The sequence below is a fragment of the Mytilus galloprovincialis genome, chromosome 10 (genome assembly GCF_965363235.1).
Source record: "Mytilus galloprovincialis chromosome 10, xbMytGall1.hap1.1, whole genome shotgun sequence".
Lineage (NCBI taxonomy): Eukaryota > Metazoa > Mollusca > Bivalvia > Mytilida > Mytilidae > Mytilus > Mytilus galloprovincialis.
In genome coordinates this window covers 61361462-61368698 of record NC_134847.1, presented here as the reverse complement: position 1 = coordinate 61368698, position 7237 = coordinate 61361462, and the positions used below count along the sequence as shown (strand labels likewise).

Here is a 7237-nt window from a genome sequence, read left to right as displayed (position 1 = left end):
GAGTACACACGCTGAAATGTCTCGCCTTCTTTACTAATCATTGATATTATGTTGATAGTCCTAAATATAAAGCTTTATTTCAACAGTCACATAAACATAACATTAACCAAGAAAACTTAACATTGACCAATGAACCATGAAAATGAGCTCAAGGTCAGATGAACCATGCCAGGCAGACATGTACAGCTAACAATTCTTCCATACAACAAATATAGTTGACCTATTGCTTATACTGTGGATTCATTAATTTTCGTTGGATACCAATTTTCGTGGGTTTCGTGGTTACAGGTAAACCACGAAATTAAATGTTCCACGAATGACAAATTTGCTATGGGCTTATAGGATGACTTCATCAAAACCACGAAATTAAATATCCACGAACATCCAAGTTTTCCCTTATCCACGAAAATTGGTACCCACGAAAATAAATGAATCCACAGTAGTTTAAAAAAACCAGACCAAAACACAAAACTTTAACACTGAGCAATGAACTGTGAAAATGAGTTCAAGGTCAAATAAAACCTGCACAACTGATATATAGATCATAAAATATTTCCATACACCAAATATAGTTGACCTATTGCATATAGTATTAGAAAAAAAAGACCAAAACTCAAAAGCTTAACTTTGACCACTGAACCATGAAAATGAGGTCAAGGTCAGATGACAACTGCCAGTTGGACATGTACACCTTACAGTGCTTCCATTCACCAAATATACTAGACCTATTGCTTATAGTATCTGAGATATGGACTTGACCACCAAAACTTAACCTTGTTCACTGATCCATGAAATGAGGTCAAGGCCAAGTGAAAACTGTCTGACGGGCATGAGGACCTTGCAAGCTACGCACATACCAAATATAGTTATCCTTTTACTTATGATAAGAGAGAATTTCACATTACAAAAAATCTTAACTTTTTTTCAAGTAGTCACTGAACCATGAAAATGAGGTCAAGGACATTGGACATGTGACTGACGGAAACTTTGTAACATGAAGCATCTATATACAAAGTATGAAGCATCCAGGTCTTCCACCTTCTAAAATACAAAGCTTTTAAGAAGTTAGCATACACAGCCGCCGCCAGATCACTCTCCCTATGTTGAGCTTTCTGCGACAAAAGTCGCACGCTCGACAAAAACTGAAAGCTACATGGAGCTTGAATATCTCATATGGTAATATATGCCATAAGTATTTTAACATCAAATTCATGACAAAAATGAATGTCATTGTAGTAAAAGCAGTTGTAATACTGCATTTTTTTTATGCATAAAATCTACTATTTAATCAAAAGCGTTTATAATGTATCCATTTTGAGATCGGGTTAACCCTGTTTGCACAATAATAATTCATTTGCGAGATAATTTTATTATTGTTTTCTTTTTGTTGATAGCAGATCTTTATTTGTTGGGCTATAAATATATTCACACTTTTTGATGAATGGCCAATTGAAACTATTCTGTTTTGGAAAATTGTAATCAACTTTAGTCTTGTGGTTTTTTGTTGTTGTTGGGATGCTGTCCAATGAACCTATACCCCAAATCTCCTTGTATTCATATGTTTATATATTTGGAAAGAAGTTAAATCAGATTTAACTGTATCATTTGGCTAAAACTGAGATAAAAATATTCTTTATATCTATCTTAATTATTAACAACAATACATGTATGTTCATGATTAATTTATGAAGACATACAAATTTTTGAAAACAACAATCAATAAAACGAAAATAAATATTTAAAAAATGCACACAAATTTTCATGAGCAGCTAGTATGCACTTCAATTCACTCATTGAAACATGAATAATCCTTGTTTGAGAGTGCATTAGTCTTGTGTAAAAGTTATTTTTAAGTGTGAGTCTATTCCATTTATTTATACATGTAGAATCTCTGCAGGCTTTCAATGCTTCTCATGTAACTTGATAAACTTCCAATGATTAGGTTGACATAATTGTGATCTGAAAATATATAAACATTTTTTTTATAACTTTGTAACTTCTGGTAGGTAAGGGATGTATATGTTATGCCATTGTTTGTCCATCCATCCTTTAAAATCATTATGGCAACACTTTGTTCAATATCTCAAAGTAGTAGGGGCTAACTAAAAAAGGTTTTTATTTGGCCCAGATATTACTGCTAATTTAACAGTTATCCTAAATATTTCAAAATTTGTCCAAACTAGACTAAGGTACACCATATTCAGAAAATAATGGGTTTTTTTTTACAACTAAAGAGTTACCATGGCAATAAACTTAGACCAAATTTGTAAAATTTCTTAATTTTCTTTGTTTTTTGTCAAATAAAATTATATTTTAGACTGTAATGTGCCCATCCAAGAAAAAAATTATATTTAGTGAGATTATGTCAATAGTTATAATAAAAGTTTTTTTAAATTATTTTGTTGTTTTGGAAACTGCATAAATTCTATATTTGTCCTCGTCTTCATGATGTAATTGTGACCTTATCAGACAACCAGATGCTCCGCAGGGTGCAGCTTTATACGACCGCAGAGGTTGAACCCTGAACGGTTGGGGCAAGTATGGACACAACATTCAAGCTGGATTCAGCTCTAAATTTGGATTGTGATTAGATAGTTGACACAGCATAGGTTTCTGACACAGAATGAATGTGGTCTAATGAACTTAAAATATTTTTTTTGCCTTTGAGCAATTCACTATGCTGTTGAATATTAATCCTCTCAAAAAAATGTTTGAAGAAATTTTCTTTTTATTTATGAAATCTGAAATGAGAAAAATTTAACCCCCCCCCCCCATTTTTTTTTTTTTCACATCCCCCTTTCCCTTTTTCCAAAACTGATCTCAATTCAAATTTCTAATAATGGAGATTGCAACAATAACTACTCATTTAAATACATCATAAAATATTAAAATGTAAAATAAAGTGCTTGTTATCACTGAATGGTAAAGATTGTTTTAATTTATCAGTCGGTAGTAAAAGTGAATATACATTGTATATTGTATAAAACAATGATTTAAGTTGATTCAACTACTATTCTGGACAAAGAAAGATAACTCCAATTGAAATATCAATTATATATATTGTATAAAACAATGATTTAAGTTGATTCAAATACTATTCTGGACAAAGAAAGATAACTCCAATTGAAATTGCAATTAGATATTTCTTGCTATTGCGCAATACTGTGCAATTGGAAATATTTGCTATTGCACAATACTGTGCAATTGAAGATTTCTTGCTATTGCTGAATACTGTACATTTTTAGATTCAGCATATCAAAGAACCCCAAGGATTCAATTTTTGTTAAATCAAACTAAGTTTAAATTTGGACCCTTTGGACCTTAATGTAGACCAATTTGAAAACGGGACCAAAAATTAAGAATCTACATACACAGTTAGATTCGGCATATCAAAGAACCCCAATTATTCAATTTTTGATGAAATCAAACAAAGTTTAATTTTGAACCCTTTGGGCCCCTTATTCCTAAACTGTTGGGACCAAAACTCCCAAAATCAAACCCAACCTTCCTTTTATGGTCATAAACCTTGTGTTTAAATTTCATAGATTTCTATTTACTTATACTAAAGTTATTGTGCGAAAACCAAGAATAATGCTTATTTGGGCTCTTTTTTGGCCCCTAATTCCTCAACTGTTGGAACCAAAACTCCCAAAATCAATCCCAACCTTCCTTTTGTAGTCATAAACCTTGTGTCAAAATTTCATAGATTTCTATTTACTTAAACTAAAGTTATAGTGCGAAAACCAAGAAAATGCTTATTTGGGCCCTTTTTGGCCCCTAATTCCTAAAATGTTGGGACCAAAACTCCCAAAATCAATTCCAACCTTCCTTTTGTGATCATAAACCTTGTGTTAAAATTTCATAGATTTCTATTCACTTTTACTAAAGTTAGAGTGCGAAAACTAAAAGTATTCGGACGACGACGACGACGCCAACGTGATACCAATATACGACCAAAATTTTTTTAATTTTTGCGGTCGTATAAAAAATATTATGTTTTTAATTCATGTTTCTTAAATTTATGCAATTCCAAACATAATGGGGTTTTTTGGAATAGTATATATTCTTGGACAAAAAATAGTCCTTTAATGCCCTAGGCCTTCTCCTTTGCTTTGAACAATTTCTCATGAAATTTTAACACAAAATTAAGATTGAGTTCCCTTTATAAGTAATTTTTTGGAGTCAAAAGTTGCAGGACCTATCAGATTTAGGGTATTTTTCACATCTATTAAGCTTGAGTGTGCTTAGAGTAAATAATCTAGATCTATACTAAGTGTCTTTCAGTTGTTTGTATGTAATAGTACCTGACCATGCCCCCTTTTTCTTGGTTTTATTTATTTCTACTTGTATCCATCTCATGATGAGTTAAGATTTAAGTCTTTTTCAACTGAATTTTATAGTTTGTTTTTATTTTGTACTCTTACACCACTGTCCCAGGTAAGGGGAGGGTTGGGTCCCAGCGAACATGTTTAACCCGATACATTATGTATGTCTGTGTCCGTCCCAAATCAGGAGCCTTTAATTCAGTGGTTGTTGTTTGATGTGTCACATATTTGTTTTTCGTTCATTATTTTGTACATACATGTATGATAAATTAGGCCAAATTTCTAGTTTTAATTGTTTCACATTTGTCATTTCAGTGTATTTTATAGCTCTCTGAGTGGTATGGGCTTTACTCATTGTTTTAAAGACTGTACTATGACCTACTATAGGCTACAGTTGTTAACTTCTGTCATTTGGTCTCTTGTTGGAAGAGTTTTCTCATTGGCAATCATACAACATACTCTTTTTTTATATTCACAGTTTATAGCATAAACCATGTAGTTGTATCCACAATTTGATCATATAATTTATATCACCATATAGGAATATTAGTAATTTTAAAAAAAAAAACGTTTGTGAGTATTTGCTTTAATATATAATTTGGTCCGGTATTTACTCCAATATATCTAGTAAAAAATAAATTTTGTAAACAAACCAATTTATAACTTTCATATATAGAAGACATACTTACGGTGTATCAGTTGATTTATATTGAAGCTACATGTACATGTACACTGTATATGTAAATTTTCTCAAATTTTCATTCTGTTAGATTTCAAGTTTTAACAATAACTGTTAAAATCTCCAAGGAAACATAGAAATCAATAACTGTGTTCATAGTTCTTCTGGTTGAGGGAGCTGAAAGTAATTAATGAAATAATAAAATGAGTATAACTAAAAATAAATTGTTGAAATGCAAGGACCTGCATTATTTAACATATAAAAAGTTTGAAAAATAGGGGGAGGGAAGTATTATTGACAATAAAAAACTGAATGCAACCTTTTTTATAATTCTTTCACAGGCATCAATCTGTATCATCCTACTATACTAATTAAAGAAAGATATTGAGTGTTTAAGTGTCACCTACATTTGTAACTATAAAAAAGATTTGTCTACATTAATCAATTTCATAAAATATGGCTTCAAATCAAAATCAGTTTTGATGTTAACATTTTAAACATTGTTATTGAGCATTAATTTTACTCATTATTTACAAACATTTTTTTTTAGAACAATGTAAGTTGTCATTTTATTCCATGCAAGGCAGGATAATTAATTATTCCATGCAAGGCAGGATAATTAATTATTCCATGCAAGGCAGGATAATTAAATAGTATTTTTTTATAAATTGATAAAGTAATTAATCCATGCAAATAAAAATATTTAAAAAAAAACCCAATACCTATTATAATCTTTTTGTTTTATTCATTCTGATTCAATCTTAACACTGTGCTGTTATCTTTTTTGTCACCATCTGTAAGATAAAAATAAAAACATTAGAATTGATTACTGGCGTCTTAGAATTATAGTCAAAAGTGTTTTTTATTGCAGGAATAAAAGGTTTATTAAGAGTACATGTACATTGTATATATAAGGGCTAAGGCCAAATAAAATACTGTGTGTGTTTCCTATTACATCTTTGAAAATAAATGGTAGGTACATTGTAGGTAGGGAATTTATGTAATTCAACATTTTTTTTTTACATTGAGTCTAAGGGAGAGATAATCTGACTTAAACAGTGCTTATTGGAAAATTACAAAAAAAACTTTAAGGTAGGCAGCTATTTCCAAGCTTAAAACATATAGGGTTTAGTACAGAGGGAAATAGGAAACACACATATTTATTTATTTGGCCTAAATGTGGTTCTTAACGGGTAAATAGAATACAGAATAATTGGACCAAAATTATAAAGATTTTACTTTTTTTTTGGAGGGGGGGGGGGGGGTTATTATTATTATATTGTATAGACTATAAATTGACTGGATAATAATTCAATAAAATATAGTAATTTCGAAATGGAAATGCTCCCATCCAGAATATTGTAAATTAATACATACATGACCATGGTGACATATATATAATAAAAGCAAATTGCATAACAAATTTAGTAATGTGTGTGTTACCCTATATTATTTTTCAATTATAATAATTTATGATTGTTTTATTTTTTTTATCCATGAAATCTAAATTGAGTTTTGAGAAATTCGGAGATTGGTAAGTAAACAGAGTCTTAATATAATATACATGTAATACAGCCCTTACTGAAGTTCGTTTAAATAATGTATTTGAAGCCATGTGTCAATTTGGCATTATTTGCACCCCTTTCCCAGGAAATCCTAAATTTATCCCTATAGAGTCCAAATTTGTCTTTTGTAAAATATCTTTAATTCCACATGGAGCAGCTTCTCGGGTAAAATTTAGCCACTCTCCCAACATTGTATTCTGTTCTTCAAACGAGTTTATTAGCTGATGATTGGGTGCCAGTTTATTAAAAGTATGTCCAATTTAATATCAAAAGCTATAGCGTTAAGTGTTCTTTCAACTTCACAGACGAGAAGATCATATTTTATGTTTATTCATTGACGAAGATTTTTTCAACAAAGTCGATCGAGTTTTCATGCCAGAATTGAATTCTTCGACCTAACGATACAGAAATTTGCAAATTTTTATTTTGTAAAATTATTTGGATTGAGTGCATTTTACTTACGGTTAGTGTTTTTATTCATATATACTGGTAAAGTTAATAACAATTATCCTCATTCATCAATGTTCAGCCATATTTGCTTCAGTAGCAACAAAAGGTCAATCCGGGTCAAACCGCTTGAAGAGCGCGTAACGAAAAAAGCCGAAGGCAGTGATTAGTGTAGAGTAGTATTCGGGCCCGTATGCGGATCGGAACTGGAACTGCCGGGG

The 7237-nt window shown here is 30.9% G+C and overlaps 1 long non-coding RNA gene across 1 annotated transcript; it reads right to left on the bottom strand.

The window, feature by feature from the left end:
• Positions 1-1669: 1669 nt before the first annotated feature.
• Positions 1670-7237, bottom strand: LOC143048047 (uncharacterized). Its single transcript, XR_012969723.1, has 4 exons — positions 7032-7237; positions 5727-5798; positions 5015-5181; positions 1670-1959 (listed from the first exon to the last, which is right to left on the bottom strand). It is a non-coding gene; the product is annotated as an uncharacterized LOC143048047 (long non-coding RNA).